Genomic DNA, 27957 nt, shown 5'->3' with positions numbered 1-27957 from the left:
CTGCAACACACTTGAGCTATTGATTGCGGTCTTACGATTCCTTCCATCGAGGCCTCATGGGCCTGGCTCGGAAAGGGCACGGTCACCTATCTCCTTGTCATGCTTTTAGTTTGTACCATCTTTCTCCTCCTCTTGAACTGCTGTGCTGTGTTAGCTCTCTCGTCGTGCGGTCTGCCTTGCTCACCCTGTGCTCTCGTGCTCCACCTTTTATCCCTGTGGGGAAGTGAAAGGGCTGTCAGGTATGTGTGATTCTAGTCAAATGCCTGACTTTGCCTGACCCTTTTATTGGGACATGTCAGGTAAACGGCTCTGGTGTTAGTCTGTTGTCTTTCGTGGTGTGCAAAAGTGTTTGTGTGAAGAAAGGGGAGCAGTTTTTCCTAATATGCTATGTGGTAGGATGGGGAAAAGGTGTTGCAAGAAGGGGAATACTGCGTCTCGGCTACCAGTGTCCCACTTCCACTTCCCGAGCACCCCCCATCCAGGTGATCCTCCCTCACTGGTCCACCCCAGGAAGTGAATCCAATAGCGATGTCCATGTCCTGGCCAACTGAATGACAGATGCCTGGGTACAAGCTAGGGAGACAACTTCAGGTTTCACACAGCACTGAGCAAGCACCCCTGGTGTCCAGGCCAGAGAATGAGGTGAAATATTAATGAAACCTCAATTGATCGACAGAAAATGGAGATACATGGTTATGGGGGAACCCGGCAAACTTCCAAGCACCCCATAAAAGTGAAAAAGCAACCTAATTCACAAACACATAGGGCCTCATTACACGGAAGGCGGTAGCCATGGCGCTATTAGCGCCATGGCTACCCCATTACTGCCTTCGGAGGCCAGGTTCCCGGAATAGGGACTTACCGGCCTACTCTGACCTTTGCGGGACAAGTAAGTCCCCATTCCGGGAACCATTCCCCATTCCCATTTGAGCCACCATAGGGCTCAATGGGAATGGGGAAGGAGCAAATAACGGTACCCCAATTTGCGGTACTGTTATTTGCACTGTAGTCCTTCAGGGGGTCCCGTCCTTAACATGTGGTCTGACCACACGTTAAGGACGGGACCCTCTGAGGGACCTCATAGTAGGGCTGTGGGGATTACCGGCACCAGTGCCCTTACCAGTGCCGGTAATCCCCTACCGCCTTCCGTGTAATGAGGCCCATAGTGTTGTGGCACAACAATCTAACACCATGCAATTTACCGCCTATCAAGAGTAGGGGAAACACACAAATGCACTGTGCAAGCATAGACAAATGTACTGGCAATGACTGATCACACATTTCTCACACTTCTACCAGCTCACAATGTTAGAAGGGGGAGTGGCTGAGTCTTCGAAAATTCACCACTATATTTGGAAAGGCAAATAAGAAAGTTTATGGCACCTACAGATTCCCCCCACATCCTCGACATGGTGAGGGAGTGGGAACATTATTTAAGACCACACACCATGCCCTTGCATTCTGTACCCATACAAGTGAAGGTGTTAGCAGAACTTCACTTCCTTGCACTGTGTCATTTCAGCCTACCTCATGCGTCATAGGGGGCATATCTCATCCCACCCAATCCTGGTGCTTGCATCAGGAAATGGCATGCATCATTGCACACATGCATATCCACATTGCATGCATGCACATCCACATCACCATGCCTAGCACTGTGCATGCAAGGCAAGATGTCACAGAGGATGCCTATTCCCAGGGTGCTTGGAGCGATTGACTTCACTCATGTGGCACTAGAACTGCCCCAAAACAAAGAGCACATCTACAGGAACTGTAAACATTGACATTCCCTCAATGTACAGGTCACCTGTGCTGCAGATAGCCACATCATGCATGTGAATGTCAATTACACAAGATGAACCTATGACAGCTACATACTCGCCATTCTCCTCCCCTGTCATCTGGAACCCTTGGGAATATTTGACTGCTTGGTGAGTATGACTGATCACACAAATCTTACCACACACAGACAAGTACATGAAAGAATGCACTTACCAGAGAAAGGAACCTAAACAATTTTGCATATGTCAAAATGTGCAGGGGCCTTGGCATATCCACTCTTACCATTCCTCCTGACTCCCTTCCATAAATCATCTACTTCAGGTAATAAAAGGTACAGCGCGGCACACATTACCAAAAGACAGATAATTATGTGCACATTTTGTGTGCTCAAATCACAATTCCGCTGCCTAGAACTCTCAGCCACTTTCTTTCTATACAGACCACCACTGGTATACAAGATCATACGGGCGTTTTTTATGTAGAAAAACATTGCAACATGATGTGGACTACCTGTGGAGATACAGAAACGATTGTGCCCAAATCCATGAGCTCTGCCCATAGCCCTAGCCGGGCAAATGGCGCAGGGAGAAGGCACATGCAATCATGTGGTCCATACATTGTTTGCATGAACCACAATCTGTGCTGTGAACACCCTCATAACCCCCATACATGATGGCTTTCAATGATGACAGCGGGCAATACCTGTCTGCCTTACGCAACATCCTGAGAAAGCTACTCCAGGAGGGACATTGAAATTGCGCAGAATGACAGAAAACACACTGCAAGTTCATCTGCCGCTACATGCCACAAACAAACACAGGAAATACAGATCCTGTGACATGCTCCATCACTGTCCATGTACCAAATGGAGACCTCATTTAGTGACATCATCATATCATCCAACTTACTATGAAAACAGTACAATCTGCATGCCCACACCTAAAAGAAAAACCATATATAAAGAGACCATACATTGCAACAAACAGTTGATGGACTCAGCCACGAAATGCCCATGTCGCACTTGCTACAAACTGGAAAAGATACTACTTGACTACGCAGCACACAAAGAGAAAAAGTACATGACAGACTGACTACCCCTCTCTAGAAGTCCTGTTTTATTGACCACCGCAGACAACGGTGGTACACCATCAAGGGCCGAAACATATGTCGACCTAAAAGGAAAACTAAATGTTTTTTCCTATGTCATGCCTATAAAGATTAATTACTATGCTGGAAGAAAATTCAAGTTGTAGAACCCCGTTTTTGTAAAAAGTATGAGTGGAATGAAAGGTATGACTGGTTCAAGTAGAAGTCAATAATATGTTTTAAGATGTTTTTATGAATTAACATGAAAAAGATGTATGTTTTTGCTACATTGCATTCAGTTGAAATAATTTTTTTCCCACAAGGTGTGCAGTCTGCACAATACGTAAGCAGTCTCTCTGTATATAAACCTGTGTCCACACAGGACTTCTAGAGAGGGGTAGTCAGTCTGTCATGTACATTTTCTCTTCGTAGACTCTCCCTTCCAACAGACCTGACCCCCGTTAACAAAAATAAGGAAGTACCCACTTACATAGCCCCTACACAGCACACGTACATAGCAGTTTATTCCCAAAGTGAGAAGTCTGTAGCACCGATAGTTGTTGCAAAACGACATAATCTATACCCCTAATGTTGTCCTTGTAGTTTACTCTCTGTGACTGAATGTGAACATCAGTGGCTGCCGGTGAGTGATCAGAGTAAAGTTTGTGCCATGGAACATATCGCTTCCACGGAGCTCTATAGGCACCTGATTGATATACATGTCAATGGGAGCAATGCCAACCACATTACAAAGACAGCTACAATAGTCACAGAGCAGGGTGGAAATCTAGCACCAAGAGACATGGCACATGAAAGAAAAAACAACAGCACTAGAAATGCTAAATCCCACCATTAAGGTTACTGCAGCAGCAGCATAGGACCCAGCAGATGCATTAATTCACATTTACGGGAATTAAGGAGAGCCATTCTATTACCAGTAACAGGCCCACATTTCCCTGTGCAGAAGGCTGCACTGGGAGCCCACTTAATGCACACATTAGCAACACATGTCATAGGGCATGACCACCCTCAATGCGCACATCTCGAGGTGAAGCCTCCCATTGGCCTGTGCAACCACATGGCCCATCTAGGTGATATTCCCATGCAGATCCTTCAGGATCTGTCGTCTGCTGATTGCATGCAGAAACTCCTCTGTCCAGTCAGATAGTCTCCAGCCAAGCCACCCCCATGTGTGCCTTACCTATGCAGGTGCAATGCCAATAGCTGTTGCTGCTGTTTTGAGCACACAGTCTGGGGATGACACCCAGTACTTGATCTAGCAGTGCCTAGCAGCACTCCAGTGATGTTGGTGAGGAATGTGATTTAGCCCCCAGAGATGTGGACACACCAGAGCAAGTAAATAGTGTGTCTTGCCTCACATGTGTCCCAGTTTTACTGGTAACTCCAACAGATATACCCTGTTGTGGAAAGGCGCCACTACAGAGGGCAGGCTGCCCTGGAACTTTTCCTCTTATCAAGCCTAAGATATGAACTTAAGGAACTCCTCACCTTCTTGAGTTGTGAGTTTGGGCCCAAGCAGGAGTTCCCTAAAAATGCCATCCACATCAGTAGCAACTTCCACTTAGGAGGAAAAATAAGCAGGCCTGCTCAATGTTGACTGCAAACATTGGGGATGTTCACTGGACACTGCTTGCTGGTCTGTGATGGTGTATAGGACAGACAGATCCTCTCCTATCATCAAACTATACATTTACGCATGTAGGGTAAAGCGCATCTTCAGTGTACCTCAAGAACCCAGTACTGCATGACTCAAGCTTCTGACATGCAAAACGAAATCCCACAAGCATGTGTGGCTGTATGGCATGGCAATGGCTGATTTGAACATAGCACACTAGCCACACAAAGGTCCATGTATTCACTACAATCCCATTCATCATACTTTGACTACATATACCATGGAAGGCTGATTTGATGGAGCCATAGCTGCTACATTCAGTGCGCATGTGGTGGATAGCTAAAGATCCAGTCACACTTGCCAACAATCCCTCAGACACATCACGTATCACTGCTCATTTCACCTCATCACTCAATGCAGTCCCAGTCTGATTTTCCATTACCTGCCCATGCCTCGGTAGACTGTAAGATGCTATGGCAGTAATTTCAATGGAGGCAGCCAGTAAAATGAGTGCAGATGGGAACAGCACATTATCTAAACATGACAGTACTTTCAGTGGGGTCACTATGGATATAGGCAAATAGGGACTTAGTGCAGGTGAAGGCAGCAGATTAAAAATAATGCATTGGGTTTATGAAGCAGGGAACTAGGCTTTCAATGGTGTCACAAAATGGATGCAAAAGACAGCAGATTTAAGATGCACTGAGCACATGTAAAAATGACTCATGTTATATATGAATTGCCATCTGTGTAGTTTTGCATTAAGAAACTAACCCAGATTAATCAACTAACCATTCCTATTAAATAATATCCCATTAACTAATTAGTACTCCTGTTAACATTGAGTGAGAACAGATGGGAAATTCAGTTTTTTCGTTCTGTGAAAATAAACGTGCTGCGGAAATTAATGGGCTCTCTTTTCCATTCAGAGATTATTGTTCTTGCAGGAAATACGTTGATACATGTGTGCCCTCGCTGAATGATTGGACAGAGAAGGGCTATGGCTCTGGAAATCTACTGGGGTGATAGAAGGCATACAAACAAAAGGGCAGGTTTAGTTTTTGATCGACAGGGCTCAGGCATAAATAAATGAAGCAAAAAGGGTGTGGGTTCTTCTTTGCTGCTGGCGGTCGGAAGAAAAGGGAACAGAGTGAGGAGACGAAAGCATTGAGTTGCCCAGGCCATAGTTGCAGCTGGGCTCCGAGCATGACCTTTGGGGGCGCGAAAAGCAGTGCGGAGTTTGAAACATTTCTTTGCAAATAATCCGTGCAGAGAGGGATTTTTCCTGATAAAGCACAGAGGCTTTACCATTTAGGGTGAGTATATGTTAAGTGAGGAGAGCGCAGAGAGAGAGAGAATTATCTTTGCAATTAGATCAGACAGAAATAGATCATTAGTTTCAACTGAATCATTGTTTTGTTTTTCTTTCGCACACTGTGATTTAACGGACAATGAAAAAGGATTGTGCTATGCATGTGTGTGTCTCTTCTCTTAGAAAGCATGTTTTGTAATGTCATTGTGTTCCAGGTTTTTGTAAGAAAATATGTTCTCACTGCGTACGAGCTGGTTTATGTATTTTCTACAAAAGTGTTGATTGTGTAACATGTGTATTGCAGCATGTATTTTAAAATGCTACATGCATAAAAGAAAATAATCGCACAAAGAAAACAGAAGCGGTGGGATTGTTTTATTGTGTCTCTGGTGTTTGCTTTTAAAAAAAGGGTGAAGTAACGAGGAAGTGCCTCAGCGCATATACCACAGTGGTAAAATGATTACCATCAGTGATAGATCAGTGAAAAGTGATTACATTGTTTTGGTTAAAATCATATCAAGTTTATTTTCTGTACTGCATTTCATTCATCATTGCATTGTCTTTGAAGCCATATGAGCATTCTCAGCTACTTTATCCTCTCTATATCAACTTCTAAGACATTAAAAAGAGTGTACCACTATAACATTATCCATTGTTGATCAACATCATATTCTCAAGTGTGATATCAAATATTAATTTATTATAAAATTGTGATATATATATATTGTTTAATTTTCAAATAAACCTTTTAATTTGCAAAACAAACCTACTTCTTGGCTCAGTGGGGTCAGGGGGATTCTAAGAGAGGGGTGTTATATAAGGGTTGTCATCCAGAGTAAACGAACTGGACATAAAAATATATCAATAAGGGTTTCCCTCAGCATCCCAGACTAGGCATTAACTTAGCTGTAGTGTTGAATTGAATCTGCTTACAAAGTGGGGGCTCGGAGCCGGGATATTCTCGGTTAGATTTACAACTTGTGCAGCTTAATACAGTGTGCCAACTGACCGGATACACATATCCGGTTAGATCACCACGCTGTTTTACACTGTGAAAGCACCCCTCAAAGGAACGCTCTAAGGAAACGGTCTGTTTTGCAACATAAAATACAAACTTCTGTAAGTCAGGAAGGAACTCAAATTCCAGAATGATGACACTGGTAGACATCAAAATAGCCAGAAAGCACTTCTTACATAAGCTATTTGTGAGAGGTGAATGGACTGAGCAGGGGCAGGATGCGTGGTTGCAGGCAATCACACAACAGGTCACTGCAACTGGGTTAGATATCTGGAGAGATCAGGGTCCCTTACATGTGGCCCTGAGTGAACTATACATGTCTCCTAAAGCTAAAGATGAACACCACAAGATGGTTAGGATAGCGGCATATTTGTATCTATATATGGGAGCCATGCAGGACAAATGTGCTGAAGGCCAAGATCTGGCAAATAGGCAACAGATTGCCTTAGAGAAGGCCCAATCTGACCTGGTCTCTTCTGAGCAGAGGATGCACAGAAGCCAGGAGTCAGGAAATGAGAGCAGACAGTATCTCATTAAAATCAAAGAAGACATGTGTATCCTGCAACAGGAAAAGTCTGACCAGGATACCAGATTTCTGGCCTTGCAGAAGGAGTACCAAGAAGGTTTGGACTCCCTACTGCAGAGCCAGAAAAAGCTGGAGCAACAGTTAGATTTCAATAGGGCATGTGCCGAGCAGGTAGTTACCCTGCAAAGCCACCTAGATAGGGAAAAGGCAGAGAGCAATAAACTGATCCTGAAAGACCTGGATACCCAGGCAGAGTTTGATCAGGAGCGCCAGAAAGCTGGTGCCTTTCAAAGGCAAAGGGACGACCTGGCAGCACAGATGCAGACTCTTAGTCAGGAAAGGGACACCTTAGGCCAGGAAGTCTGCCATTTAAAAAGAAAAACTGAAGAAAATCACTTAGCCCTCCAGGGGCTGGGTGACCTCCAAAAAGAGCATCAGAACTTGTTAGAGCACACCAGGAGGGTGGAAGAGGCTCTGGCAAGAAAGGAGCAGACCAGTAGGGATGGGACTCAGGAGGTAACCCTCCTGCAGCAAAGACTGGCCCAGTACTCCAGGACCAATCAGGAGGCACAGAGGGAGAATGAGGCTCTCTGCCAGCACAATGATCGGCTCCAGCAACAGGTAGCCATGTAGGAGAGATTGATAGAGTCTAGTAAGGCCTTAACTGATGAACTGAAAGTGCAGGCTCTTGCATTGCAACAGGGAGCAGGGGCTGATAGAGATGAGGTTCGCTGGGAAAGGGAAACACCTGAGCATAACCTCAGGAGCCCTAGTACCAGAGGCCTTCATCTCTCCCAGTCCCTGGACTCTGCCACCCCCATGTCCCCTGGTGCACATGAGAACAGGTCCACAGGGATGGCAGATTACTATCCAGCCAAAAGGATGGGGCTCATAGGCCAGTACCACCCAGGAATGGATGGGCGGGCATCTGGGTATGGGCACCGAAGTACAGTGCAATTTAGTGGGGAACCCCAGGAGAGTAGGCCCACTAAGGGCATCCTGAAAACCTCTGCCCAGTTAGGTCAGTGGGGGGTACCCATCAAATCCTGGTAGCAAGGAGGGATCTGAAGACTCCTCTGAGCGTCACAGGACACAGGAGACCAGGTCCCCACATTCTGCCAGCTATTCCCAGGCTCGCAGAATCTGGGAAAACCTGGAAGATCAGACGGGCACCTCTGGGAGCAGCCCTTCTGAATTAGAGGATGAATGGACCAGGGTTAACCGAACCAAAAAGGCCAATAAGGTGAAAAGGGCCTTGCTTAAGGACCCCTTAAAACAGATTAAGGCAATAAGGAGTGTCATCACGCCTTATCATAAGAACGCCAAGTATTCTGTTTGGGAACACTTGCGCTCTATGAGCAAATGATGGAGACTTTCCATTTGAAGGACAGCAGTAGCTGCATCCAGTACGTCAAATGGACATTCTCCCCTGAATACTGCAGTTTCTTTGCGGGGCTGGAGGACCAAAACCATTCAATATGGTCCACATATAGGGCGGCCATCCTGAAACAATTTTCTGTACATAGAAATCCCCAAGAGGCTCGCAAGGCAGCCTACAATTTGCAATGTGGGGAGGATCAGGCCTTTGTGCAGACCACCAGAAGGGTGTGCACGGACAGCAGAGAATTCATCAAAAAATTTTTCCATGCTCTTCCCAAGTACATAATGACCCAGCTCGTGAGAGATTTTCACGAGAAAAGATCTTTAGACTGGGTCATTGAGCAAGCCACCCGGATCTATGAGGTGCAGAAGCCCATAGAAAATAAAAGTAATGCGCAGAAAAACCCCAAAACCAACAGCACGCCTGCTGCTGCCAAGGTGGCGGAGGTAAAGGTTGCCCCCGTTTTAGATTTGGAGATGGGGGGGCCTAAAAACCTGCCTGCGCAGAACAACTCTAACACCAGAAGGCCCTCGGGCCAGTCACAGACAGGGAGTCAGGGAGGTAGTCCCACAAATGGGGTCCCTCGCTCCCCTGATTATGGAAGTCCCCGCTACAACATCCTGGGTTATGTGTGGACTCCTCCAGCCCAAGGGGGGGGTCCAGTCAAGCACCTAACCCAGAGAAGTTCCCTCCAAACTTCCCACAGGAGGGCAGAAATTCACCAAACCCTGGGCCGAACTTTTTCCCCAGGTATCCGCAAGGTTTCCAGCCCCAAACTCATCCATCCTTCTTTCCCCAATTCCCAAAGCCCAGACAACCTAATCCGGGAGAGGTGAGGCCAAGGGTTGAGGGGTACCCAAATCTTCCCAACTCGGGGTATTACCAGAGAAGGGATAGCTACCCTTCCCGGGATCAGCCCAGGGGAGAAAACAGAACCCCGTATCAACCTGAGCGGGTTTCCCAACTTGAGCGCCAGGTCCAAAATATGGCACGGGATCTGGGTCACATACTGAGGGCTCAACAGAACCCTCAGATGAGCATACCACCGCAGAATGCCCCAAACTCTGGACCTGGTGCTCCAGAACAATGACAGGGGCAGCACCCCGATAACCCACCGGTTCCCAGGGAGGAGGCACAAGGGGAAGAGGGGTGTAAAGCCTTGGAGGAAGCTTCCTTCCCAACTTGTAAACAGCCCCTGGAAAACCAGGAACCGGAAACAAAATCTCCTGCCCCTGAAAGTCTGCCTCCCAAGGAGCAGAGGGGGGTAGGAGAAACAAAGTACCCAAACAGACCCACTTTGTGGAGAAGGTAAAGGTCTTCCAATTTGAGGGAGAGGGATCCCAAGAGGATCCTAGGGAAAGGATCTTCTCCTTCAGAGATGGGGGAACTCCTCCCAAGGAAAAATGGGTCCCAAGAGATTCCAATCCAGACTGGGTAGATGTGGGGATTGAGCTGTCACCACCCATCATCCTATCACAGAACCAACAAAACCAAAAACCCCTGGTTCAAACCCATCATGGTGACTGCCTCCCAAAAGGCAGGGGCGGCCCAGAACCGGAACCAGGGGAACCTAAAACCGAATCAATAGACTGGGTAGATGTGGGGATTGAGCTGTCGCCGCCCATCATTCTATCCCAGAACCAACAATACCAAAATCCCATGGGTCAAACCCATCCTGATGACTGCCTCCAAAAAGGGGGGGGGCGGCCCAGAACCCGAAACCATTTCCAGTTGCCAACTTTTTCTTTCGGATTCCCCAGGCTCTCCACAGAATTCTGCCCAAATCTCTTCGCTCGCAATGTCCAAAACCAGAAAATTAGCCCACCAGTTGTCCAAAAATGTGCATTATCTGTGCCCCCTTGAGGAGAAGGAGGGAAGATACTATGCCCCGGTACAAGTACAGGGGCAGGGTACAATTTCGGCACTGGTGGACACTGGATCCCAAGCTACCCTTCTGTCCAGAAGGGCCTTTGATGCACTAAATGTAGGAATGGGGAGAATTACCGTATTCCTCTCACCCCTCTTCCTGGACAACTGCAGAACTTTGAAAGGAAGGAAATTCCCATCGAGGGGACTGCAGATTTGGACATCAAAATTGGGCGACACAAGGTGAAACACCCGGTCATAGTAGTGACTCCAGAGAGCACCCCTTGTTTACTAGGGAATGACCTCCTGAGAAGGTTGTCACCCCTAATAGATTGCATAAACAAGATCCTCTGGGCCCAGACTAGCCGACCAATAAAATTAAAACAGAGTGTCAACCATGTTAGTTTAAATGGCACCTGCCACATGGTTGAACAAAAATCTGACCAAGTAGAATTTCACTTCCAGAACCATCAAATTCCAGACGTGACAGTAATAGCAGTAGGACAACAGACTGGTGATTGGAGGTCCTCTCTATTTCTGAAAATCAACCTTCCTTCCAGTTTAAGGTGGTATTGCACACTGGAAGAAAATACTCTTTACCAATCCACAATCAGACACTCCCACTCCTATAGTCCAGAAAGATGCGAAATCAGCTCAGAGCCTGGCTGATATTCAGCAAATTGGAGAGCAGTTGTTCATCCCTGTTCAGTTAAATGATGGGAAGGACTCTGTTCTCGCTCGAGTGTGTGTGAACAACGGAAAGAGCTTCATCAGCGAAGCCATGTTCCGCCAACTCCCAAAAGATCCAGCCATTCCCACATTCAAACTGATAGACAAATGGGAAATGGACCTGAAGCACCTAATTCCAAACATCTCCTGCCAAGCAGGTGTATGCTCAAAATCTCCATTGGCAACAAGAGCATAGTCCATAATTGTTGGGTCGTGCGAGACATCACTGCCGCCTTTTACTTAGGCAGTGACATTCTCCATCGCTTTGCCATTAGTTTGGACCTAATAAACTTCAAAGCTTGGTCCCGATTAGCGGATAATCCCATGGGCTTTGATGATCCAGAAAAAGCATTTAGGTCAGCTCAATTGCTACCTTATGCAGTTGAAATTCAGCTTAAAGAGGAAGTCACCATCCCAGAAAGGACCCGACAATTCTCCCTGGAAGTGAAAGTTAAAAGAGGACAAAAATTGAAAAACCCTGATGCTTACATTCATCTAAATGCTTCTCTCCAACAGCAGGGGTTGGGGGTAAACCCAACACCATTAGTCAACATAGAACATGACACCATTCCAAGAGAGGTGGATAACAGCGACTTAAAGAATATTTCTCTAGCCGCAGGCACCATTATTGGAATGGCGGTTGATGACCGACATTTCTCCATTGATTTAGGAAATGAACTGTTAGGACCAATCCCCAAGGACTGTTTTGACAGTGACAGTGAGGACAATACAACACCAGACAGGATTTTCACTCAGCATGGGGGGAACTTCCTGGTGTACACTTCTTGCCCTTATGGTAAGGAAGATGTGACTTGTGACTTCAGGAGGGATGAGGTGATTTTCCAGGTCCATGAGGGCTGCCTTTCCCACCTGAAGCCTCCAGTCCAAATCAGCACTCTGACCAGGGACTTCTCCACCCAGCTGGAGGAGGCCGCTGAGATAGCCAAACCAGAAGTCTTTCCAGGCTTCAAGCAGATGGTGGAAGAGAGAGTCAACCTAGCTGATGCCTGTGTGACTCTGGAACAGAAGCAAAAGTTGAAACAAGTTTTCTTGGATTTCCAAGATCTCTTTGCGGTAGACTCATATGACTGTGGTCGCACCGACATCCACACAACAACAATTCCCACGGACCCTGGCATGACTCCAGTGTTTGTGAAGCAATATCGCTTGCCTCTCACATCCATGGAATCCCTTACTGAAATAATTAAGTACCTTGAGTCCCGGGGAATAATCCATCCAGTCCACAGCACTTTCAATAATCCGGTGCTGGGAATATTGAAGCCAAACAGCCAGTGGAGACTCTGCGCCGACTTTAGGGAGCTCAACAAACGGGTCCATACTTCCCGATGGCCTCTGCCCTACATTGACCAAGGGCTGGCCCAGATCCAGGGGTCACAGGTATTCACTGCAATAGACCTGACCAATGGATACTGGACCGTCCTGTCAGTTGGACGACCAATACAAACTGGTTTTTACCTTTGGGGGCCAGCAGTACACATGGACCCAGACTCCCTTCGGAAAACCTCAACTCCGGCAATGAATTCAACATTTTCCTACATAAGGCCATGCCCGACCTGGGTGCGAGGGGTAACCTGGCTTATGTAGATGATGTCCTCATCAAAAGTTCATCTGTGGAAGAACACATAGCGGAGATCCGTTATGTTCTGACACAGTTGAGGGCCGCCGGAGCAAAACTTTCCTTTCAGAAAGCACAGTGGTGTAGAACTCGTGTTAATTTCTTAGAGCATGAGATTACTCCTCAGGTTCTCTGTCCCCAAGAAAAGAAAGTGGAAGCACTTCAGAAACTGAAGGATCCCACAACTCTGCGGGAACTAAGGAGCCTCTTTGGACTGAGTAATTACAGCAGAAAGTTCATTGAGTGCTACGCAGAGATCACTAGACCCCTGATTCATCGTTTGAAGGGGGGGTCAAGTGGGAATGGGGTCCAGAACAATCTGAGGCAGTAAGACAACTCAAAAGAAGCCTCTCACAAGCGCCTTGCCTAGCTTACCCTGTCAGAAGCAAGGAGTTCTTCCTGGAGACAGGGTTCTCTAATACGTGCTTGACGACCGTATTATACCAAAAGCATGACAAGGTCAATAAAGTAATCTCCTATGCGAGCAAAACTTTATCCTCTGTGGAGGAAAAATTCAACGATTGTGAAATGGCACTCCTGGCAATGGTGTGGGCATTGAAGAATTACCGCCCGTTCATCCAGGGGGAACACATCATAGTGCAGACTCCACACCAGCCTCTGCAATACCTCCAAAGTGACAGAATCCGGGCCGGAAATGTGAGTAATTCCCGAATTACTTCCTGGATTCTGTCAATGTAAGGCTTTCCTGTGGAGGTCAGATATGGCCAAAACAAGAAGAGTCCCCTCGCCCAAGGTCTGGCTGACTTGCATGATTGTGCCAGAGAAAACTGTCTCGAGGACGAAAGTCTAAAAATCAAGGACAACATGAAGGCATACCTTAATTCCCCCCACAAAGTCTTTGAAGAAGACAAGTGTGAGGGAATGCCCACTGTCTATGTGGATGGATGCTCTTACCATGTTGACAACAACGGGGAAAAATAACTGCTGGCCGACGTAGGGAATGCATGGGTGAATGAGTCCCCAGAACCCTCCGCTGGGTACAAAATTGGTCCCCGAAGTAGTCAGGTAGCAGAGTTGATGGCTGTGCATCAAGCCATCCTCACTGTTGTCCACCATCAACTCCACGAACTGGTCATAATCACAGATTCGGATTACGTACGGAACGGGTTCGTGGAGCACCTGGTTAATTGGAAAACCAGAGGCATGTTATGTGCTAATAACAAACCCCTGAAACATGGGAAGTTAATCCAAAACATTGATGTCCTGGTCACCTCGAATGGGATGACCATCTACTGGAAGACGATCAAGGGTCACTCCAAAGTAGAGGGACCAGACAAAACTGGAAATGACTTAGCTGATCAGCTGGCGAAAACCGGGGCCATCCAAGGGGATCTAATAGAAATAGAGTCCCTGTTGGGGGAAATCCACGTCACTGCTATCACTAGGTCCCAGACAAATGCTCACAATGATCTTTCAACTGCACAATGTAGTAAGGAGACCCCTGATGCTGATTTGATTACAGCTCAGAAGGGGGATCCAATAATTGGTACGTTTTACCAACACATTGAAGACCCTGAGAATTTTACCCTGACGGATACCAATTACATTGGGAAAGAGGGCCTAAGAGTGTTGATGAAATGTCCAAAAAGGTTCCGAATCCAAGACGGTTTGTTGGTAAGGAATCCCAAGCTGGCCATGATCAGTGGGTGGCTCCTACCTCATTCCGAAGCCTGATGTTAAGTCACGCCCATGATGCGGCCACCGCTGGTCATAGGGGTTTTCATACAACACTTGAAATCTTAAGAGAGACTGCATACTGGCCACATATGGGCCAGGACCTCAACTAATACTTGAAGGGATGTCTTGTGTGTGCACAATTTCAGCCAACATCCCTCACACACCGGGCGCCTCTCCAAAAGAGGGGGATGACACTACCATGGTCAGATTTGCAAATCGACTTCGTAGGCCATGTAATTCGCTCGTCTAGAGGAAACAAGTACATGTTGACCGTCACATGCTTGTTTACCAAGTGGGTGGAATGTCTCCCGGCCCCAAACTGCAAGGCAGAAACAGCAGCTGTCCTGATGATTAACCACATCTTTTCCCGTTTTGGTCTACCTCAAAGGATTGAGTCAGACAGAGGTAGCCATTTCACCAGCGAGGTAATGACAAAGATGTGGGAGATACTGGGGGTCAAAAGGAAGTTACATATTGCGTACCGGCCAGCTTCTTCTGGGGCAGTAGACCGCTACAACCGAACCATTGTGAGCATCTTAAAAAAGTTTGTGGCAGATTCTGGGCCAAGTTGGGACATCCGAATATCTCTGGTCCTAATGGCCATCAGATCTACCCCTTCATCTGCAACTAAAATGTCACCATTTGGGTTGATGACCGGACGCAAGATGGTACCTCCCCAGCATTTGCTCTACAGGACCCAAGAGCAGACACTGATAAATGCCTCCACAACTCATGAGTATGTGGAGAATTTAAGGAAACACCTTCAGCATGCTTTTGCCTATGCTCAGCGGAACTAGAAAGATCAGCTGATAGCATGAAAACCCACTACGACCTGAAGACTACCAGGAAGGAATATACTGTGGGAGACCGGGTCTATCTATACAATTTCCAAAGGAACCAGGCCAAACAGCGAACATTTTTGCCAACATGGAAGGGACCGTTTGAAATTATAGACAAAATCTCCCCAGTAGCTTATAAGATCCGCATCCCCAAAGGTAGTCAGGCAGAAAGGGGAAGACAAGTGGGTCCATATAAATCAGCTAAAGTGTTGCCATCCCAGGCACACTCTGCAGCAACTGGAGGAGTCCTCTGCAATCCCAGAGGGGACCACTCCAGATTAATTCAGTTCCAACCCTAAAATATCCCACATATAGTCTCTAAAATATTATGATTCTTGTATGCAACTGTCTTTGAATTATATCTTGTTTTTCAAAATAAGAATGCTATGTCTCTTGATTTATAAAATGTACATGCCGCCCCACTAGATCAATAGTGGGGAGAAATGTCTATGAATAGGAATTGCCGCTTTTGCTTTATCATCCTAGGAGAGATTAAACCATGGAGACTGACCAAGGAGAACGATCCGGGGACCGGGAGCAGACATCCTTGGGGCCCGGGGTACCGCCCAATATTCCCATCAGGTCCGGCGAGGAGAACCAATCGATCCACCTGATGGAGGAAAAGATACAGAACTGTGCCATCTACCGGAAGAAGATGAGGCGAACATCCCAGATCTTGCGAGCTCCATCAGTGAAGGATCAGAATGGCCATCGCAAGAGGGGGGGCTTTTGGGATGTTTTACCCATGCAACCGAGCCCTACCACAAAAAAAAACTGTGCATTACTGGCATGGAAAACATCATGATGGCCAGAACTCCCCAGAAAATGCACAGGGAAAACATGAAGAATAGGCTGCCACCCATTTTTGCCTATGTTGTGAGCACAGGAGCGCACTGCCTAAAACCACCCTTGGGCTACACACACAGTAGCCTGAAACCATTGGGAATGGCAAGGCTGATTGCCAAAAGCAACCTAGAGCTGTTGGGAATTCATTTTCTTGATGTCAAAAAGTTGCTAAAATCATGGGGGTGCAGAACCAGCTTTGTCCACAAACCGGCGCTAGCGTTCTAAACTCTGACAGGAGAACTGCTACTTCAGAAGCTAATCAGCCTCCTGAGACAGCTGGAAACTTCAAAGGCCCGCTGGTTAATTAAAACTCTTAACCACCTGCTGTTCCCAGAGACAATCTGATTGCATTAACAGGCCAAGAGGCTGGGAAACCTTCTCACCTCAGAGACCCACACAACAGTCCAGGAAATCACAGGTTTCTGTTAATCAAATGCAGAGTGGCCCCCTGGTCTGTTGACCTCAGCCTGCTGGACCCAACACAATAGACCCTTGCAACTGAATGGGGTATGTTGATTTTCAGTGTGGACTGTAAACAGAGCCCTGTCTGGAAGGAGAGACATGTGTTTCCTGACTCCCAAGTTTCTGGGGGCGGACCCAGACACTTTTGTGGAATCATATTGCAGCAAATATATGTTTAAGTTAAATGCTCCTAAAATATTGTATTAAGCTCACAAAAATGTGCAATTTGGAGAACCTTAATCTGAGAAATGTACCCACAATTCAAGACTTGATTCAACTTTGTACCATGTTCTGAGGCAAAACCCCGCTATTTATTGATATTACAGACACTGGGTTTATGCTAGAGACCTAGTACATTACTGGAATGTGTGTAGAAGGAGGGGGTACATTTCTGTAATTTTTGATACAGATTTAACATTGGTAAACCAACTAAACACATTTTTTAATGCAAGCCCCCAGGAAGATCAGAGTTGGGCCAGAATGTACCTTAAGTAATCTGTAATATGTACATGTAATGTCAAACAACTGTGTATCTGGGAAATATGTGTAGTTATGAAAAATGATTTCTAAAGCAAAAGTAAAGGGGCGTTCTTCAATAGGTCATACATGGCTGACATCACTCTGATACTCCATTTCCTTCCCCAATCAAGGAAGAGAGGTTGAACTGGCCAATGATAAGTTGAGAGGGTTGGGCATGCAGAATTAGCTGACCCACCCACTTTCTAAACACATAAAAAGAGCCACTGGAAGCCAGATAGGACTTTCTTTTTCACTTTCTGCAGAGCATTTTGACAGACAACTCCACATCCTGATTTCAGACTTCACATCCAGAAACTCCAAGAACTCTAGAACCCAACAGCTGAACTCCTATCAGCAGGCCTTCAAAACCTAGCAACCAAACCAAACTATTCAGACAGCCGGGCTGAGCGGTCTGATTCTGGCTAAAACCCTGTGCCAGAAACACCCAGAAAGCAGAGCTGTACCCGGAACCAGAGACCAGACCGCTGTGCAGTGCCAAGAACTTTTGTCAGAACCAGAGATCCAGACCGCTGTGCAGCACCGCTAGCAGAGCTGACCCAGATCGCTGTGAGCGGAACCAGGCAGAGATCGTCTATGGCGAGAGAACCGCCAGGAGTCCAGTCCAACCGTTTGACCCGATCCGTGACAAAGTCCCATTCCTGTCCAAAATCTAGTGTGAGTACCCAGCTAGCACTGTGCCAAAACCAATCTCTTAGTTTAAAATAATCTAATCCAAACTATTTTAACCTATTAGAACTGCCTCCTAGAATCGTGTCATTCTGTCATCTTTAAAACTGAAAACTGTCATCTGTCATTCTGAAACTGTGATTTAATTTCTGAAAAACTACCTTCACAAAATTGTCTGTATCTCCGTAACCGTTTGTACTAGGAGCAAGTTTTAACTGTCATCTTAAAGCTAAGATTCTAAGCTTTCCAACGAACCTAAGACTTGCTACCCCTTATAGTGCCTCCGTAATTACGCTCGACGCACGCGACTAAATTGCCGCGATTTGACATTTTGCTTCATTTCAGCCAGGGGTAAAAATATTTGTCCTTGCTTTCCTTTGCTGAAATTCGTTTGCAACCTGACAATCATTCATAGAGCATTGCTAAAGTGATCCTGAATTAATTTAAAGTATCTCTCACTCACCCTGAACTTCCTATGGGGAATTAAAAGCAATTTGAGTATATTTTTCACTTCATTGCCACCACATTTAAAAGGATTTTGCCTGTGTTTTAAACTCCTACCTGTTTTCCTCTAAGCTTGCTAGGGGGGAACTGAATTATATTTGATTGCATTCCTGAGAACTGTGTGCTTCCCTTCCATCTCTTTACATTGCATAAAAGGGGGGGGGGGTGAATTGCTACCAGGGGAAAAGTGATTACATTGTTTTGGTTAAAATCATATCAAGTTTATTTTCTGTACTGCATTTCATTCATAATTGCATTGTCTTTGAAGCCATATGAGCATTCTCAGCTACTTTATGCTCTCTATATAAACTTCTAAGACATTAAAAAGAGTGTACCACTATAACATTATCCATTGTTGATCAACATCATATTCTCAAGTGTGATATCAAATATTAATTTATTATAAAAGTGTGATATATATATATTGTTTAATTTTCAAATAAACCTTTTAATTTGCAAAACAAACCTACTTCTTGGCTCAGTGGGGTCAGGGCGATTCTAAGAGAGGGGTGTTATATAAGGGTTGTCATCCAGAGTAAACGGACTGGACATACAAATATATCAATAAGGGTTTCCCTCAGCATCCCAGACTAGGCATTGACTTAGCTGTAGTGTTGAATTGAATCCGCTTACAATACCCTATAATCTGTGCCCCAGGTCACCTCCCTCCCTACAGTTCCACTCCTGCACTGACTTTCTATCAACCCCCACACGTGGGGACTGTTTTTTATAACCCCAACAGTCCAGCCACCACTTCATGTCTACATGTATTCTTGCACCTGCCAGCACCGGCTGTAGTTGCATGGTATTCTATTTTGTATTGTTCCATTGTACTGCACTTTGCCTTCCCCATTCCCATTCACTTGCACAATCTTAATGTCAGCTGGCATGGAGGAATCAATGTCTCTGTGTGGCCTCCGTTCCGCTCCCTTTCATTCGCGCGCCTTCACTCACTTGTATGTAGGCGCAATACAAATGGCAGAAAATACCATAGTACATCATATCATATGATGCACACACTGCATTCATAAATAACATGATGCCTGCCACGTACCTTGTACACTTCACAATATGGTCTTCGCACTGTAATGCATGTGCTACAAATGTCGGAAAAGTGATCCCACAAAAGCAGCAGGAAATGTATATTAGCAACTTTAAACAAGTGCGTGCAGTGCATGCATACAAACAGGATGCATGCCCCTTACCTTATACACTTTCACCAGAGCCTCCTGCATTTATTGATACAAAGAGACCTTCTGTCACAGTGTTTGTGTACACACCACAACCAGCAACCACATTTCCCAATGGCTTAGCCTCCACAGAGCCAATGCCATAGCTGTCATCCTAAAAAGAGCCGATTGTGTCACGTCTAATCCTCAAAGTTCTACGGAATCCGCACCATTACCGTGCTAGAAACTAGAGGGGCAGGGGATTGAGGGAGTGTTTGGGGGTGTGTGAAACAGGGGTGGGGATTGTGTCTTTAGGATTGTCTTTAAAAACACTTATATATATATTTTTTTTCTTTTTGTCGTGTTTTGATATATTTTTACGTGCATTCATACATTGTTTTTTTCTTGTTTTTCTCTCTTTTGTTCACTGTTTGCTTCTCCTCCTGAGATTTTTCTCTCGACTGAAGATGAATGCTTATCTTACATTTCTACAGAATTCTCGGCAACGCTTCGTGCATAGTGGCAAACACAACAGCATTGAAAATGGAGGTAAGAAAAATGCCATTTCCTTGAAACCACTGGAAATCTTGATGGCTATTAATGCTTTCATAGTCGGTGCAGAACATCCCAGCACTGCACATAAATTTGCACATGCTTCTGTTTATCCAATATCTGCCGACCTCTGGCTGTGGACAAATGACACTGGCATGCTCCTATTGTCCTCTTGGTGTCATTGATGAGAAGATCAAATTTGCAGTAGGAAATATCTGCATCACAGCTGTCATCAACTTCTTTAAGTAAGCGAGCAGTCGTGAGCATGACATGTGCCCCAAATGTAGTCCTCCAAAATGCACAACCTACAATACCAACAGAGGCCACACATTTGCAAAGGAGATCCATGCATCCGAAACCCTACTAATAAACTGTTCCTTCAAAAAGCCTGCACTCGTTCCAACTGAAAGTCAGTATCGAACCCTCTTTCCACGGCATACCTGTGCAGATTGTGCACAAAGGTATCACCGACTATAAGCACTCACTATCTGTCCATCTCTGCCAATCTACCTGCATCAAACCTTGGGTAAATTTGTCACCGCCCCTTACAGTGAACCACACCCTTGAATCCTCATTGGAGAATCCCCACAGTTCCATTTGTGAAGGCTCCATGTGCAGAAGGCCATGATGTGGCACGTGCACTTTCCCAGCTACAGCTAGGGCCACGCCCCAGTAAAGCAGATACAATACTTCTTTCCTTTGCACTCGAATTTTCCAACACTCCCTTAGTGGCACCTATTCGTAAGTATAACATTTCAAAAACGCCTGAACCTTGGCATTGCACACTATTATTTCTGTACTCAACTCCATATTTCCCGTTAAACACTCTGAGAGCAGGTTCCTTTTGCTTCCAAAGCCCCTGCACCACATCCTTTTCCTACTTGTTGCCCTATTTCAGCATCACAATGATCCTGCGCTGAACCCAGCACACCTTTCGCCATGCACACAACAGTCCGCCCTAGCCCACACCCAGCACAACACTATGAATCCATGCTTGCGACCATTTGGGCAGCTAACATTTTGCACAAACGAGCTACACTTCAACCATACCCATGCCCACACTGCGTGACCTTTTATTGCACCATCTCCAATCACACATCCAAAACGTTACCATGTTCTACCAGCGACCTCACCTGCGGAACCAAACATACACACCTGCCAGCTCACTTCTGCTGCTCTATGTCATCGGAAATGTACTCTACAACCATTCTTTACAGGTCAATACCCTCTTCCAGATACCCAGTCAAAATAGCATTAGTGGCATGGGTTTCCTCAAGTCCTACGCTCTTCAATGCATAGCCTACCTGTGCCTTGAACACAGGCATTGCAACATAATGTTACCATGCATGTGACCATATCACCAACTACGCCAATCTACATACACACCACTGCCACCAGCACTCCTACCCAACCTGCACATGCATCCAGCAATCACATACTGAACCTCTGCATTGCACCCATTCACTAAAACAGGTCGCTATCAGGAGAATCCACTAACATACCAGAGCCTCCACCAACCCTACCTGCACGCATTCAGAAAGTATTGTGTCACTACCAACCTACCCACAACCTTTTCACAACATTGGCCCTACTTCAACAAATCAGCACACAGAAAAGTAACCAAGCACATTAAAGGTGCACTTCTACCATATCCTCTTCCATACTGACAGTATGTAAACTCGGCACCCAGTGCCCACACTGCATAACCTTTTCACCATCGCCAAGTACACATCAAAAATTACCATCTTATAACAGTGTCCTTACCTGCAAAACAAAACATGCACGCATAGCAGCTCACTTCTCCTGCTCTATTGTGTCTGAAAGGTGCTCCACACCCATTCATTACAGGTCACTACCCTCTAACAGCTGCAGAATCCAAAATGCATTACTGCTGTGTGTGTGTCCTAAAGTCCTAGCCTCTTCAGTGCATGGCCTACGGCCTACGGCCTTCGGCCATGCACCCAACAGTCTAGGCCTTCAATACTCTCACTGCTACATAATGGACCATCCATTTCACCATGTCAGCAACTTTGTCTACCATGGAACTATGCAGCAACACAATGCACCAGTTAAGATAATGTAGAAAGAAAGCACTCTCTCATGCACCCCTGTGCACTTTCATGCATAACTATGGCCGTCCCCACTTCCATTCCCAAAGTATTGTGTCACTGCCAAACTACCCACATTCAGTTCGCAACACTGGCCTACTGCAACCAATGTGCACACACCGCACTATGCAAGCACCACCCTATACCGAATGCACACCCACACTTGCATTACTGTGGTAGGTATGCTAATTCCCTACGCTCTTCAGTGCATGCCCTACGGGTACGGCCTTCACCCATGCACCCAATAGCCTATTCCTTCCACTGACCCAACGCAACTTCCTACACCCATGCATGCCACCATGTGACCAACTACCGCTTCCATCTGCATAGCACAGCCACCCGCGCCCCATACAACCTATGTCATATACAATTAATTCCCCTTCTAAAATTAATCTACCACCGCTCACCACAGAAAAAGGTCGCAGCAAACAGCTCACGGCAGAAGCTATCGGCCTGTTACAACACCTGCCTCCAATCACCACACACAGTACTCGCCTGTCTAGTTACTTGTGACTTGATGCAGGACGTGTGAAGACTACAGGCACTCCTCCGTCTTCTTCCTCCTACCTACATATGTCACATGAACCACTTCTCACTCCCCCATCCGTTCCCTCCCTTCTTGCCACCAACACATGGTATTCGGTACATTTTCCAGACCCTTCTGCCACTGCACTGTCCTCCGATACACCATGGCAGCATTTCCCAAACACTTTGACACACAGCGCACTTCCCTCCAGCCAACCACCGGTCGCGTCCAATGTTCGTCGACATCACAGTGCACTGCAGGCCAATGACAATTCAGTCTGCGGGAAATGGGTCTGCAGAGCGGACCCAGATATCACTAATTTTTTGGGATGTACATTTCAGTAAATTGCAACAAAAGTACTGGCCGGATTTCCACCAAACGCTTTCTGGCCCAAGCCCTTGCTCCTGGAGCAAATTCAGTGAAAATCAATCCAGTCATTCGGGCTGTAGCCGTGCGCAAAGTTTTTCCCCATTCAGTCTATGGGAAAAAAACGTTTTTGGGCCCCCCCTATAACTTTGCCCCCACAGCACGAAACCTCACCAAACTGGGAATTCAGAGCCAGCCATATACGTTTTTTGCAAAGTTTGGTGAGGATGGGCCTCATTACAAATTAGGTGGTAACCATGGCGCTATTATTGCCATGGTTGCCGCCGGTATTTTACCATGTCCGCCTTGGTGGATGGCGGAATTACCGCCCTACTCCAAGGTGAGCGGGGGCCGTAATTCCCCATTCACCAAGGCACTTCCCCATTCCCATTTTTGCCCCCATAGGGCATAATGGGATTGGGGAAGGCGCTAATTACGGTACCGCAAATTGCAGTACCGTAATTAGCAGCAGGGTCTCTTTGCGGCACCCTACTTTAACGGCTGGTAAAACCAGCCGTTAAGGTTCGGTCCCGCGAAGGGAACTCGTAGTAAGGCGGTAAGGTCTGGAAACTGCTCCCATTTCAAATCATCAAATTCAAACTCCAGATTCGGCATATTTAGAACGTCAACACTTTCTAGAGTTCAATTCAAAGATTTCTGTGACTCAAAAACTTGGTTTGCACCGTTGCTATAATATCTTTAAAGAGTGTCCAGGGTGAGCCACAGTGCAAGTGCACACTTGCATTTATTTAATCGGCAACCTTGGCGTCCTTCTTCCTCGTCATCGATCGAGTCTGCGCATGCTTAACTTACTCTTCTTGTCTTGCTTCCGAATCAATGGTTGGGGGTGCATCAGTCTCACCAGCGTAAGGCTTTACGTCATTTAAGTGGCTCCAAGCGCATCTTTCTTGGACTTTTACTGCTAAGGGAGTAACACTCTCAACAATGTAGGGACCACTAAAGAGTGACTCGTGCCACTTCTGGGTGAAATTATGCACTAGAACTGGGTCTCCAACAAATAGTCCAGGTACAGGTAAAAGTTCTTATACTCTGGATGCTGAATGGTCTTCATCTGTGTCCTGAGACCGACCCCCATTTGCTCTTGAGTTAATTTGAAATGACAGAGATACTAGCGGTCATACATGTCAAATAAGCATGTAACTCATTTCCTTACATTTCTGCAGTTTTCTGGGCATCACTTCTGCTCCTGGATGGAGGAGACAAAGGTGTTCTCATTTGCCTCCCTGTCATTAGTTTGCGGGGTGTGAGGTGGTGCTCCGACCCAGGCTAATTCCTTAATGCCTATAATACAAGGGGCAGGCAGTACAGCCATCCCTTCTTCAGTGTCAATTTTAATTTTGCAATTCTCTCTTTAAGGAGAATGTTGAGTCTCTCACATATTCCATTCACTTACGGGTGATAAGCAGAAGAAAATGTGTATTTTATATTAAGCAATAGAATAATCTGTTCAAATAATTGATTAACAAAATGGGGCCCATTGTCGAATCTCAGCAACTCACATGCTCTACATCTGGTAAAGACTTCTCAGGCTTCAATCTTTGCTGCACAAGTGACATCAAGGTGTGTGCAAAGAACTGCTTCGATCCACCTGGAAAAGGGACACACCACCACTATCATAAAGGACCATTTGAATCACTTCTCTGATCATTCGCAGTTTATGCCCAGTGGTAAACTTTTGACATATGATGCTATTTACTACATAAAATACAAAGTGTTCTAACAGGTTCGGTACAAACCAGTCCTCCACAATGGCTGCTGCAAGGCTTTCCCTAGTTACATGCGCAGGGTAGTGCAACTGTTCAAGCGCTACCCTTAACAAGGCTACAGGCATCACTGGCTTTCCAGTGCTGTCCTGTTTCCATAATGCTTCAGAGGGGGACGAAGAACACTCCCTTTGTTTCCACAATTCCTGCTCTTCCTGTGGTGCACTTGAACTTCAATCAACTGTGTTCTTGAAAAATGATTAAACCCTTCATTTACTGTCATGATCGTAATTACTTTTTCCTTTAAATCTGGAGCATCAAAACGTGAAATATCTGGTGAATATGCAACCCTTTTGGCCTTTTGTCCTCTTCATCTGCGGCTTCGTTCCCGCGAGAAATAAAGTCAGTTTCCTTATTATGTGCTGTGCATTTATCTATTGCAATGTCTACTGGGAGTTGTAGTGCCTTAAAAAGCCTGTCCAATAATGCTGGGTGTTGCATTGGAGCGGCATCTGCTCAGAGCTAATGGTTGATGTCACATAGGCAGAGTCACTGTAACCCTTACTTCCTGCCCTTGGTGTTTTCGAGCATGACAATAAGCGCCACCAATTCTGCTGCTTGCGCTGAAAAGTGAGATGGTAGTCTTGCACTTGCTACCACTTCAAATTCACCATTGGCTATGTGTCTTACCACTGCTGAACCGGAATGCCTTTCCCCACTAGTTTGATCAATTTTCAAAGACCCATCAATGAAGAGAATCTACCCCCTGCTAACCTTTATGCGCGGGATGTCGGTCGTAGAACTCATCATAGTTAGCGCCATCATGCACATGGTCACCCTCTGCCACAGGCTCAGCTGCAAACGTGGCAGGGTTCACTATTTTACACCTATCTATTTTGATTGCTGGATTCGATAAAACCACCTCTATGCAGAAGCTCTCTGAAATGTCAATGTACCCTTAGGTCTTCCAAAATGGCAAACATGCATGCTCAACAAACAATGTCATAGAACACCCCATCACAATACTAGTAGACTTTTTTATTGCGAACGCTGCTTCTGTGAGCGACTGTTTGCAAGGAAAGTGCCCCTTCACAACTGGATCCAGAATCCCACTATAATATGCCAAAGGTTTATACCCTATTGTAGTTCTCTCTGTAAGTACTGCTGTCATGACTGTCCCATTCATGTGCAAAAATAGGAAGAACCCATCATCATAGTGTGGAATCCCTAAAGCTGGAGCTGTACAAATTGCTTTCTTTAATTCTTCAAACCATTCCTCCATTTCCTCAGTCCATTCTATTGTTTCCCTATTCACTTGTGCTTGATTCAGAGCATGCAAACAGTGTCTTGTATATGAACTATAATCAAACACCCACGCTCTAACATAGTTGCATAATCCCCAAAACTGTTGCATGTGTTTTACCGTGTACGGTTATGTTGTTTTCATGATCGCCTCAGCTTTTTCAGGTGTGACCCTTTTCCCTTCATCTGAGATCAACTGATCTATAAACAACACTTCTTCTTGACAATATTGCAGTTTGTCTTTGTCCACCTTATATCCTTTGTCTGCCAGGATAGTCATTAACTGAAATGAGTCTTGTCTGCACTCATCTTCTGTTGTGCTGCAAACCAAAATATCATCTACGTATTGTATCACAATGCTTTGCAACTCAATATTGCTTAGGTTCATATGAAGGACCGTGTTAAATATTGATGGAGATTCACAATACCCTTGGGGCAAAAAAATGCTTTTCAGTTTAGTTTGGTAAATCATAAATGTCGTGAGATCTTGGGAGTTCTTATGCAACAGGTATGATTGAGAAAAACACATTTTTCAAGTCAATCACTGTGAAATATATTTCTGCTGGGATACTGTAGACGAGGGTGATTAACCCCTGATTGGCCCATAGAATCAGAGCTCGCTCTCAAATACTTTAAGACGAGATAGCTGCACCTTGAGGAGGATGGGGGTGCAGGCTTCTTAATCCAACACCGGTCAATCAGGACAACTCAATGGTTTGGCAAAGGGGAGTCCGTTTAATGACAAGTACAAAAAATAGGGAAACATAGAAATTGACAATGTTGCGATGGTCCATCTCGCTTCAACACCCAACAATCTTCATTCAAACAGCAATTGTTATAGTTGAAATTCGTCATCATTGATGTGCAACACTCAAAAGTTTATCATGCAATTATATTGGTTGGAAAAGGTAACTTAAGTATAGGTACTATATCTGTATGGTAACAGAGTGTTAGGATTGGATAATTCTTATCAGCTGGGCGTCTTCCCCCTTCCCTCTAACATTACTCATGCAAACGTCACTAATAGTACGACGTCTCATTGGTTCCACTATCTATAGGACCTTAGATTATTTGGCCTACTGTGATTGGGCTGGCTACAACCTTAAGCATAAATCTCCACTTTAATTAGCAGCATGCAGAAGGGTCACCCAGATACATGATGCCCCGAGATTCACCCTGCCTCCCTTGCATCAATCAGTACTTTAAGGCTATGTGTCAATTAGTTGGCTGAGGCTGGCCTCGAAACTGTAGTTTCTTATCAGTGAAAGTTATGGCGCCTCCTGCTTTGGGTGACATCAGACGTTGGTACCTCTTCGTGCTTGGCTGGTCACGTGTTGGCACACCGTGAATCGGCCTTGTTTATCCTTCTATTTGTGCATTTAATTCTCCTTTTCGGCCACCACCTGCCTGGGCCCCCTTATCTTGACCTTCACGGGGCAGGCTGCTTTGCTCTTAAGTTTCGATTTTCCGACGTTACTGTTTGCCTCCCTCTCTTGGTCTGGCCTTGATTTCCCAGGCACGGACTGCTCCTTGCTGAGTTTCGGTTCTGCTGTCTCTCTTCTTGTTTCAGCTGGAATAAGAGTCTTAGCCTGTTTGGCCATTAGTAACCTGGGTTAATTCTGCTTTTGTATAAAGTGGAATCCACTTATATAATGTGTTTTGTTGAAGTAGATATATATATCG

The 27957-nt window shown here is 45.7% G+C and overlaps 1 long non-coding RNA gene across 2 annotated transcripts in view; it reads left to right on the top strand.

Annotated features, from left to right (window-relative positions):
• LOC138481675 (uncharacterized) overlaps positions 1-27957 on the top strand; it is a 782881-nt gene that overhangs the window by 288967 nt on the left and 465957 nt on the right. For both annotated transcript variants that reach the window (XR_011274323.1, XR_011274324.1), the window contains exon 3: positions 20191-20245. This is a non-coding gene — a long non-coding RNA (uncharacterized lncRNA). The remainder of the gene's footprint in view (positions 1-20190; positions 20246-27957) is intronic.

Source organism: Ambystoma mexicanum, chromosome 5p, assembly GCF_040938575.1.
Source record: "Ambystoma mexicanum isolate Mex_15411 chromosome 5p, UKY_AmexF1_1, whole genome shotgun sequence".
NCBI classification, from domain to species: Eukaryota; Metazoa; Chordata; class Amphibia; order Caudata; family Ambystomatidae; genus Ambystoma; species Ambystoma mexicanum.
Note: the sequence above shows the minus strand (reverse complement) of the source record. Positions and strands in the feature narration are given on the sequence as shown.